The 12019-nt window shown below is 42.6% G+C and overlaps 1 protein-coding gene and 1 long non-coding RNA gene across 8 annotated transcripts in view; both read left to right on the top strand.

Moving 5' to 3' along the window:
• CADM2 (cell adhesion molecule 2) overlaps window positions 1–12019 on the top strand; it is a 717808-nt gene that overhangs the window by 145024 nt on the left and 560765 nt on the right. The window lies entirely within an intron of this gene.
• The window catches only part of LOC128349665 (uncharacterized), a 229506-nt gene that overhangs the window by 52813 nt on the left and 164674 nt on the right, over window positions 1–12019 (top strand). The window contains exon 2 of the long non-coding RNA XR_008318908.1: window positions 2353–2418. This is a non-coding gene — a long non-coding RNA (uncharacterized LOC128349665). The remainder of the gene's footprint in view (window positions 1–2352; window positions 2419–12019) is intronic.

Genomic DNA, 12019 nt, shown 5'->3' with positions numbered 1-12019 from the left:
TTTGCAAGATATTTTAGGGGCCATTGTCCCTACATACAATTGCTCTTCAGCTGACTACCAGCCCAGCAGCCTGTACATACTGTAGAACAAAGTAGAAAATTCGCCTGTTCTACTTTGTCCAGATAGCATGGTCATTGAGAGGGTGAGGATGCTGCTGCCTTTTGCATGCTTCTCTTCTGAATTCAGTGGACCTTTCCTACTAGCATCTTCTTTGAGATATTTTGCTGCTATGCCCCATACCCCTTCAGCCTTGGTGGGTGTACATGGTGGCCAGCATGTACTGGCTTATAGGATATTATGTGTTGGCTTCTGTTAATGGAAAGGATCCGATGGGGCTGCTGCACAAATTGGGGTAAGCAGAGAGGTGGTCAAATTTGCAGATGGCACTGAATTAATTATAGACTAATGAAATCCAAGGCAGATTGTGAGAAGCTCCAAAAGCTTCAGATGGTGTCTAAGCTGTCAGTGACTGACCAGGAGAGGCATCTGTAGGTTATGGTGGACAGTTCACTGAAAATGCCAATTTGGTGTGTACAGCTGTGAAAAAGACAAATTCCATGCTGTGGACATTGTATAATAACATTATAATATTAGCAGGAAATAAAACAGCTAATATTATAATGTCATTATAAAAATCTATGTTGTGGCCAAATTTGAAAAAAAAAAGGTGTGCAATTCTAGCCACCATATCTCAAAAACTTCATTGTAGAACTGGAAAAGGTGCAGAAGAGGGCAACCAAGATTTTAATAGGTCTAGAGCATGTTTCTTGTGAGGTAAAGATACAATATTTTGCTTTTTAGTTTTTAAAAAGGTGAATAAGGGGAGGCATGAGAAAGGTTTATAAAATTGTACGTTATGTGGAGAGAAGTTCCTTCTATCTACTTTTGCTGCATATGATTCTGGAAAGAGGATGATGCTTCCAATCCACATTTCCCCCATGCTGATGGCCAAGTTGGTGTTGATGGACAAGTCAGTGCACAAAATGTTAAATGCTTTGTGTAATGCTTTGCCTTGCTTGGTATTACACAGTGGCGACAAGAAGCAGCAAAGGAGGCACCCCTTTCCATCCAGTATTAACCACATTATGGCCAGGTTCAGATGCAACACAAAACCGGAGGTCCCTTCATCTCTGGTTTCGCTAACCAAACATCTGAACATGGCAAACTTCAGTAAAAGGGGGAAATGGACCTGCAGTTTCCCTCCCTAAACACCATTTGTTGCTTTCAGTTTTCTCCAAGTTCTGCTGTCCCAACGTTCGGTTTGGCGGGAGCAGTGTTACCTCTGAGCACTGGCACAGCTGTTAGCCTTGTACCAAACTAAAGTTGAGGGATGAAGCTCCTGCCTTGCTCTGGCTGCTATTGGCTGTGTTGGCGTCCTTTAGGAAAGAGGGAAGCCCACGCAGCTGGCTCCACTGCTCTCTGCAGTCTCGCTGACTATAGAAAGACCCATTGACTTCCCCCCAGATGAGCAAGGAGATACTGCTGGGAGAGTAGATTGTCCTCTGAGAAGGTCCATGCTGTGCCATGCAGTGAGAATCTCCAGAGGCCGGGGCACTGTGTCCCGGGCTCTGGATATATGACAATGCTCAGCGCAACATGTGCTGTGCATAAGGGAGACCCAGGAGACACACACGCTAGGTGCCCATCTCTGTGTTGGTTGGAGCTGAGTGCAGCCTCAGCGAACACACTATCCTGGAAGCCTGAGTTAAGGGTTCTCTTGAGCCTTTAACCCAGGCTAAAAGCTGGGTTTAATAGCTGGGCTAGGCAGCACTGCCTCGCCAACATTGGGCCTGATCCTGGCAGTTCTCATGTATAGCATAACCCAGGTGTGGCTTTTCCAGCCTGAGTTAGTGTGCACATGAGTACAGCCTCAAAGAGTACTAGAAGGGTAGGTGTGAAGGAATGGAGAACTTGCTGAAAAGTAAGAAGGAGCGAGTCTACAACTATCCTCATGTACACAGTACCAGGTTGGCAATCAGTTGTATAGACTCTCAGCTTACCTCCCTTTGCTTGTCTTTGCCACTGTGATTGGAAGGTTCTGGTTTAGGATGATTGTGATGAGAGGGAAAGGATTGGGAAGCCTTTTAGATTATTGTAGACTGCCTTGGAGATTCTCCTGGAAGTTGCAATCTGTCAGTCTTCATACTCTAACCTGCATGTGTTTTGTTTCTTCCTCCCTTCCTCCCATTATGTATTCGTGTGACCTGTGCACATTGATCTAATGCTCCTGAAGCCTCTAAATGTTCATTTAAATTCTCATTCATGTTAAGAGAAGTAAATGGGGCTTATTTGTTTTTTTAAAAATAACCAACCTACTTAGTGATCTTAAATCTTTTCCTTTGTTTTCCTCAGGTGAGTAACTGAACATTAAAATAAGAATTATCGATATGCGTTATGCTGTTCTGTAGTCAGTGATTGGTAAGTAAAAACACACACCCTGTTTTCTTTAAACAACATTGCTAAAACATAAAAATTTCAGAACTGAAAAATAATGTTGCTCTTTAATATTACAGTCAAAAACATAACTTGGAATAAATTCTAATTCTTTGCTTTCTGTTGCTACCTGCAGTAGTACATGAAGCCACAATCTGTGTCTATAGTGCCTATACATTGTTTCATCTTGGTGGCCAATCCATCGTGATAAAATAGTTAATGCTGTATGGAAAATAAGCTTTAGATGTGATTGTGGAAGTCAGTTCATCAGGTTTTTTTTTACTAGTACATAAGAAACAGTAGCATCAAGTAAGGCACTAAGCAACAATGGTGTGCATGACTTTGATGTGTAGCCATTTCAGTTAGAGACAGTGATTTCTCTGTTAGGATGGTAAAGAGTTTGCTAATCTGACTGTTTGAGGGGCATTTGCAGAAACTCTATTTCCTTTAAAGTTGCTTTTTAATGACTGCATCTGTTCAGTTAATGGTACTTGGGTTTCTGGTGTTCTAAAGTCAAAAATCTTACCAAGCATGCATAAATGCTCAGACTTGTCTGAAGTAGCTCTTTGGATCCTATCCATAGATTAATGTTGATTTTGCTTGAATTATATGATTTGAGATTGATGATAGCAAACAATTAAATTAGACTCTGTAATTCATCTTAAAATACTAAGCCTTTTCAGTGTTCGTTGAGTTGCTTTTGCTCAAGTAGGATAAAAACTGCCTTGCTGAATAAGACAAAGTTTCATCTTATTACACCATTCTGCTAAGTCAAATTTGTACAGCAATGCAATGAACAGACATGCCATTTATTGGATTTTCTCTGATAATTTTCTCTGATGATTTTAGTCAAATTTTACCTGCGTTAAAAGGCATGGTAATGCCTGCATCGTTAAAACAATGTAAAAACTACATTCTCCACTGTGACATGTTTGCTATGTTTTTCACTGATAAAGTTGCTCGCTTTTGGTCGGAGTTGGATTCCAATTGCTCAGTATCTGTTGAGGTGATAGAGGCTGGGACTTGTGATACTATCTGGGATACCTTTGAGCTTGTTGAGGCTGATGATAGAGAGGATTCTCGCCAACATGGGCACAGCAACCTCTAGCTTAGACCCTTGTCCCTCCTGGCCCGTTAGGGCTGCAAGGGGGAATGTTGTGTCCTGGTTTCAAGAATCGGTTAATTCCTCTCTTTGGGAGAGGTCTGTTCCATCAGTCCTTAAAGAGGCGGTGGTCTATGCTCTTCTAAAGAAGCCTTCTTTCGACCCTGATAATCTGGATAACTATTGTCTGATCTCCAATCTTCCTTTTCTTGGTAAGCTTCTGGAGAAGGTGGTTTGTGCTCAGTTGATGAGAGTCCTGGAGGAAACTGATTTCCTGGATCCTTGCCAGTCAGGTTTTAGGCTGAAGCACAGCACTAATAGGGCACTGGTCACCCTGTTGAATGATCTGTATCATAATCTTGATGTGGGAAGCGCACCTCTCATAGTTCTTGTTGATCTCTCACCGGCCTTCGATACCATCAACCATGCTATCCTTCTGAAATGCTTAAGTGGGCTGGGCCTTGGGGGCACTGTTTTTCAGTGGTTCTGATCCTATCTCACTGGGCGATTCCAGTTGGTGTCAATTGGGGTTGCATGTTCTGTGCCCTGGCCTCTTTCTTGGGGGGTTCCACAGGGCTCAGTCCTTGCTCCCATTCTCTTTAACAGCTACATGAATTCGCTGGGCCTGGTCATCCATCGGTTTGGGGTTAGTTTTCATCAACATGCTGCTGATACTCAGCCAAGAGTGGCTGGTTTTTAAGGGCAGGAAGGGTGCCACTCCTGCTTCACTGAACAGACACAAACAAACAATCTGTTCTTCTGCTTTGCTCTCTCCCTCTCACTGTCGGAAATCTTTCTAGATTTGATTTGACTTCAGTCTCACTGCTGTCCAAGAGGGGACTTTTTCTGTCTCTTTGTGTTGTGTGTACAGACAAGTTCTAAAGAAATGTGTATATCAAGAACGGGCGGCAGATCTGGCGCTCAAAATTGCAGTAAATGACGGACCAAATCCCATCCTATGCATTTAGTGTATTCACTCCTCAGAAGAACCCAGAATGCATTGGTTTTCCACAGGTTTTTTTAAACTCCTGTGGGAGGCAGCATTGGAAAGGCTGAGTTTGCACATGCACTCCATTTGGCCGGGAAAAGAAGAAGGGGTCTGAGGAAGGCAAGTGTGTTGTTGCTAGTGGCAGCAGCAGCTGAGGTGGCTGTAGGGGTACAGCTCCTTACCGCACTGCATCCAAGCTTTCTGGGCAGTGTGCAGAGCCCACTGGGAGACTGACCAAGCTCACAGGGAGGGAGGGGTTGATCATGCAGCCCCCTCTTCTGCTCCTTCGCCTTTCTCCCCACTTCTGCCTCCTTTTCTTTCCTCTGGGCTCTGCTTCTGCTTTCCTCTCCTCTCCTCCCTCCCCTCCTCTGCCCTCACAGCTCCCTGTGCAGCCAACAATGAGGGCAGTCTCCAGGAAGGCTCTACACACTGCCCAGCAGCTCATTTTGGATGCAGTTAGGCACCATGTTGCACCCCAGAGTCACTTCAGTGGCTGCCCACCTATGAGAGAAGGTGTTGCTTTTCAAGAGTGAAAACCAGGCTGCTCCATCCATATGCTCTTGCTCAGTGGCCAGGAGTGGGATGCTTTGGGAAAGATGGGACAGGGAGAAAGATGGTGGTAGAAAGAAGGGGTGGCAGGAGGGATGGCAGGCTGGCTGGCTGAGTTCAAGGACCTGCAGGATGGTGAGGACCTTCACCATCCTGAAGAATGGTGGAATTGAGGTGTGGCGGGTGGGAGGAGAAGCCCTACCAGAAGACTTTCTTGGTTCTCCCACTTCCCCGTTCTGTCAACTGAGCGGTGGATGCTTTTTTCTTTAACTCTCCCTCACCCCCACACCAAAATAGACCAGTGAGCACTGGGTTCGGCATTGCTGTCGTTTCCCAAATAGATGAGCTTCTCTTCCATAGCCCCATCTTCCCCCTGGGGGCTAATTCCACACTGAGGTGGACTCTGCAGAGTCTGGCTGAGACTGTGTTGGTACAGAATAGTTATCTAAGAGCATGTTTTGCACACAATACCTGTTTGTATATCCAAGACTTTATTTTGTACAGTTTGCACACTTCTCTGCCTGTCTCTTAGAAGCAAATATTACACAAAACTTGATGCTGTAAGTTTTATTTCCAATAATATTTATTGCAAATTAAAATATAATTGACATATTTATGAGGGTCTTGATAGATATGATTCAGCTTTTTAACTATGAAAAGCTCTCGTGCAACAAATTGCTTTTTCTGTTTTGTCAGTTTAAGAAATGGCCTTCCCATCTCTAGTGGCTGTCCTGACCCTTTTCCCCATATGTGTTGGGTAAAAACTATTGTGTTGCTGTCTGTCACAAAAATGAAGCACTAATGGTTTTTCTTTGAGGATCTTCCTGCCCCTGGAAAGAAGCTCTCTGAGCACAGGCAGTGGCAGATTGTATGTCATGGTGAGCCTGGCATCAGATTGGGGTTGCAATGTGGGTGAGGTGGACAGAAGAGTTAAGCTGAAGGTTGACATATTCTGGAGAATATGTGAATGATAGAGTAGAAAGAGTGCCTCTGAGCATGGGCAGAGTGTATATCATTCTTTCCTACTCTCTGCCCTCAATAGCCCTAGTGACCATGTACTCAGCTTTATATCTACCCCTAGCCTGTTGGTGATGCGGTCCATGTGCTGGCTCAGTGTCTAGAGGCTGTCAGTACTTGGATGGGCCAAAAATCCCTCCAAGACCGAGTTGCTCTTGTTCAGTTTGTGATCTGGCCAATTGCTGTGTGTGAGTTTATCTCTTGATGTGGTTGTGCTTCCCTTGAGAGAGACTTTCATGATTTGGGGGTCCTTCTGTTCAAGCTCCTGCTTGAACATTAGTTGGAAGCCGTGGCCAGGGATGCCTTTACCCAACTCGGGTGGTTTGCCAGTTACACCCTTTTCTCAACCGGCAGGCCCTGGCAACAGTAACTCATGTCTTTGTTACCTCTCATTTGGATTACTGTAATGCGCTCTTCCTAGGGTTGCCTCTGAAAATGATTCAGAAGCTTCAACTAGTCCAGAATGCAGCTATCCGCCTCCTTATGGGTGGCTGTGGATTTGATAGTGTCACACCTCTCTTATAGTCGTTGCACTGCTTGCCTTTTCGCTTCTGGGTCCAATCAAAGTGCTGGTTCTCACCTACAAAACCCTTATAGGTTTAGTGCCTGTATATCTCCGGATCACCTCTCTTGGCCAGTTGTATCCCATCCTGTGTTGTCTCTCAGCTGACCCTCCTTAGTGTCTTGGGCCATGGTATAGTGTGTGGTTACTGGGCCCGTAGGAGGGCCTTCTCTGTGGCTATTCCTCTTCTTTGGGAAACTCTTCCCCCCAGATTCGTTCATCCCCCTCCCTGGCTGCTTTTAAGGCCCTTCTTTTAAGACCCATCTGTTTCACCAGGCATTTGCCCTTTATTATTATTGTTGTTGTTGTTGTTGTTGTTATTTCAAATTAATTGTTATTGGTATTGTTCACAGCCTGGAGTCTTTGGAGGAGGTGGGATATAAGAAAATTTAAATAAATAAATAAATTCTCACTATTCTAGCAGTCATAAAACCCAAACTATATGCCTGAAATTTGTCATAGAGTAACAAAGTGACAAGTGACACCACCTCTCCAATTTTCATGCAGATCCCTTCAGAAATGACTAACCTACAGTATTTGAAAACTGACCCCTAAGTAACTGTGTTCATTTGTTGCTGACCTAAATTCAGCTAAGAGTAACTTACCTTTCTTTCTTTTAATGTGTTCTATTCAATGCAACCAAAACTGCAGATCTATAGCGGAATGCATTTGTTAGTTTGATTATTTGCGGGGGGGATTAGTTTGTCACCAGTTATTAGTTTTGAAGTATTCATTATAATTGGGTAATATCTGAGGATATAGAGCACATGTCAAATGGCCAGACTTTTCTTAATAGGTCAAGAGGACACCTTATTAGGTCATCCAATCCAATCCCCTATTCAGTGCAGGACATCTAGAGTTAGGCCATTTTAAACAGATGGATGCTGAGCCCTGTGAACTGCACTTATCAAGAAGTGCATATAATATAGAAAATTCTGCAAATTAAACTAATTTAATATCTAAATAATTTAAATCATTTAATTAAATACCCATTCAGGTAGTTGAGGACTACTAGTGTATGGGCATGGAAATGGTTCCGTGCACTCCTGGGAGAGTGGAAGTGGGGGTTGCTTTAAGGGGCAGGGAAGGTACTGCCTATCTGCCAGCCCCCGCTGGTGCTCTTCCAAAAGTGGGCATGTGGGGCTGCAGCATACCTCCTTGCAGCCGGGATCAGTGTCATCATGCAGATGGCCAATGTACATGCACGTGTATGCTGTGCACACGTGCATCAGCCATTTGCGTGGTGACACTGATCCTGGCTGCAAGGAGGCAGCTCCACACCCCTGATTTTTGGAAGAGCACTGGATGAGGAAAAGTGGCAGGGTGGGGACTGGCAGGTAGGCAGTGCCTTTTCTGCTCCTTAAAGCAACCCCTTCTACCTCTGAACTGGTTCAAATGCCGGTTGTTGGAATTGTATCGGTGCTCCTAGAATGGAGTGCCAAACAGTTCCGTTCACATTCCTACCAGTGTACCCCCCCCGCCCCTTAGTAGTTTTTTATCCAGGATAAATATATTCATTTCATTCAAACTTTCTGTATAGTATTTTGAGACTCCTAGGAATCTTCATTGGCCTCCTCTGAATCTGATCCAGTTCATCTACATAGTTCTTAAAGTGCTGCAACCAGAATGGACACTGTACTCCAGACAGTGAGGAATAAATAGACTTGGAATTCTCATGACTTGGAAACTATTTTAGAAACAGACTAAAACTGTATTAGCCCTTTTTTGGGGGGGGGGGGAGCTGCATAACACTGTTGACATATTCAGCTTGTGACAGACTGTAATCCCAAGATCCTTTTCACATGTAAAATAATTAAATAATTATATTATTTAGCTATACTTAAATGAAATATATGTTTTAGTTAATTGCAACTCTGGTTTAATAAAACTTGCCTTGCTTCATAATAATTTTTGTGAAGACAATGCAAATACAGTACAAATACTAAAAGGACTCATTTCATAGCTATAGTTATAGATATAGATAATACTATACTTTAAAAACTAGATCAGCACAAGTTTATCCTGTGCATGTTAAAATAAGTCCCACTAAGTTTCATAGGCTTTTCTTCCAGGTAAGTATACATAGGATTTAAGTCATACAAGTATAAAACTTAATAAAATCAGTTTTATATTTACTGCTAAAGCTAAATGGGTGAGTGCTTTCTATGCTCCTGCACCATCCCTCCTTAGAGGATTCAGAATTTGTTTTTTACCTGGGGAAAAGGGCATTTTCTTACTTGGCTTGTTTTAGAGGCCCCTTTAGGGACAGCAATTTTCTGTTACCGGAGGCATGCAAAACTCTCTGCTCTGCCAGAAAAAGCTTAGGGGTGGATTTTTTGAAGACCTACACAGTTTTGCTAGTTATTTTCTGTCAAATCTAGTTCTATTTGCTACTGAGATTGCCTTTTTAATGTTGGAGCTCTACAGTGTGTCTTTATTTTCCAATGCACAAAATAAAATCTCGTGACCATGATCCATACACAGCTCACAACTAAAGTATATTTGATATACACAATTTGTATCAGAATGCCATTTCCACTTGAAACGTTTTTGGTTCTTAAAAACCCTGTTTTGATAAAGATAAATATATGCCTTTAACAGCAAAACAACTTTTTCATAAAACTCAATTTGCCATAAAACTCCAATAGAACTTGAAAAAGAGCCTGTTATGTAACTCAATGAAATTATGCTTGATAATGCTTGATCCTTGGATAGTAAGTTTTCTATGATAACATGAATGTGAAATTCTCTAGCAATTCACTGAAGTTTAATGCAAGAAAGATTAAATCTGGCACTGAGACAATAAAGTGATAGAACTCCTTTGTATAAAGTGTGTGTCTTCACTTTCTGAAACCACCAGAACAATTGTAACCACAGAAGCACAAATTAAAACTTTGGGTTATATCTAACCTACACAAGTCATATTGTTTTTTGTCAACACATTTTTTTAAAATACCAATTACATTGACGTGGACTAATTTTATGTTTTTAATGTCTGTTAAGACTGAGCAAAAATTTTTACCAGGATATTTATGTTGGTCTGGCCACCTGTACTTTCAGGAATGAAATGTTTCAGGGCTGACTGGAGGACTGAACTTGATGAAAGTGAGAACTGTAGCTGTTTAGAAATCTGCATAATTTGAAATATATTTAGAAATTTATATAATACAATGCAGTCATTATTTCTGCTAGAACCACTTATGTTGTTTCAGTTGTATGTTTGGCTATAGGTCTCAGGTGCAACTCTGCCCTTTTGCTAGTTACTCTTAAGAGGAGCAAAGTTCTTGCCGGAACAAAGAATCTGAATCAGGAGAAGAAATATGAAAGGCAGGGAATGTCTCCTTATTGGAAACCCTAGCACATATTTGTCTGAATTTAGGGAAACAAATGCCTCCTAGAAGGGACTACAAGTGCCTCCAAGCATCTAGGAAAAACAAGGATCCAAGCATCTAAGCAAAGCTTAGAATGTGAAATGTGAAAGCTTAGAAATGTGAAAGAGTCGGGGGCGGGAATGCTTCACAAAAAACTTGACATCTCTACATGAAATGGGGATGGTATCAAGCCCTAACAAGGGTACATCCAGCCTAACAGATTTCTTCTTGTTACATGATATATCTCAGTCAATATATGCACTGGTTGCCTGTTTGCTTCCGGGTCCAATTCAATGTGCTGGTTCTCACCTACAAGACCCTTATGGGCTTCACACCTGTATATCTCCGGGATAGCCTTTCTTGGCAAGTTGTATCCCATCCTGTGAGGTCTTTTCAGCTGGCTCTCCTTAGTGTCCCAGGCCCTGGTGTAGTGCGTGGTGCCTGGGCCCATAGGAGGGCATTCTCTGTGGCCACCCTCTTCTTTGGAACACTCTTTCCCCCCAGATTCATTCAGCCCCGCTCCCTGGCTGCTTTTAAGGCCTTTCTTAAGACACACCTGTTTCGCCAGGCCTTTGCCCTTTAATAATTTTTCAAAAAAAATTATTGTTTTTGGTATTTATGTTGTTCACTGCCTAGAGTCTTTGGAGGAGACAGTATATAAGAAGTTTCAATAAACAAACAAACATACATACAGTGTGTGGCAGCTGTGAAATAAGGCCATTTCCAAACTTGGTATCATTAGGAAGGCGATTGAAAATAAAATGGCTAATATTGTAATGGTGTGACCCCATTTGGAGTACTGTGTACTGTTCTGATAACTGTGTCTCAATAAGGACATTGTAGAAGTGGAGATGGGGCCGAAGGGGCATGATTACATCATCAGGGACTTTTTTAGTTTGGAAAAAAGCTGACTGGGGAAGGCAGGATAAGAGGTCTATAAAATTATGCATGGTGTGTAGAGAGTGGATAGAGAAATCCCCCCTCTCTCCTAGAACCAGGAATCATCCTATGCAACTGATTGGCAGGAAATTTAGGACTGAGAAGAGGAAGCACTTTTTTACACAGTGCATAATTAAACTGGAACTCTCTGCCATGGGATGTGGTGATGGACATCATCTTGGATGGCTATAAAAGAGACAAATTCATTGAGAGCAGTTCTTTCAATGACTACTAGTCCTGATAGCTATATACCTCCAGGCTCAGAGGCAAGATGCCTCTGAATACCACTTTCAGGGGTACAACTAGTGGCTGAGAGCATGCATTCAGCTATTGCCTGTTGTTGTGAGCCAAACCTGATTTGTATACTAGATATGCTCCAGAGCTAGCATATGAAATTAAGCTTGTTTCACCAGTGTCACAAAGTAACCAGTTCTATATATGGTGACCATGTATAGTCTGGGCATGAAGGTAGAAAGAAGACCAAAACACTCTTAAATAATTCAATGGGCTTTACTGAGTATTGAGCAGAAAACAGAACAATCAATCATAGCTACTAGTAATATCTCAATTATAGCTAGTAATAACATCAATGCAGTGTTCCTAACTGTCACATGTGTGTGGATACATGTAAGGTCAATATTGAATCTTCCTGAAACCTAACACAAATCAGAGATAGATGGAAACAGGAAGAGGGGGAGAGGTAAGGAAGGCACTCTGGAATGGGATGGTTGGGAATCAGGAGTTAGTCGAGGGAGGAGAAACAGGAAAGGGGAAGGGAAGTGGAGACCAAGGTTGTAGAAGCAGCATATTACCAGGATCTGGCGTGGAACAGCAAGTATGTTTAGCTTGGGCATGAGGCTTCGGAACAATGAGGCTTCAGGCAGTCAAGCAAGCTAATAGTAGATGCTCAGAACAAGGCAGATAGAGAAAGAGCCATGGTTGGGTAGTCTTGACTTCTCACTACGCAGCAGAAGTCACAGACAGTCCCTATCCTTGGACTGAATTCCTGCTTTAGCCCCACAGTTTGAGCAGCTAACTTTAAGGATCACTTTTAAGCA

The sequence above is a fragment of the Hemicordylus capensis genome, chromosome 3 (genome assembly GCF_027244095.1).
Source record: "Hemicordylus capensis ecotype Gifberg chromosome 3, rHemCap1.1.pri, whole genome shotgun sequence".
Lineage (NCBI taxonomy): Eukaryota > Metazoa > Chordata > Lepidosauria > Squamata > Cordylidae > Hemicordylus > Hemicordylus capensis.
The sequence above is the reverse complement of the archived record's forward strand: the minus strand, read 5'-3'. Positions and strand labels throughout refer to the sequence as shown.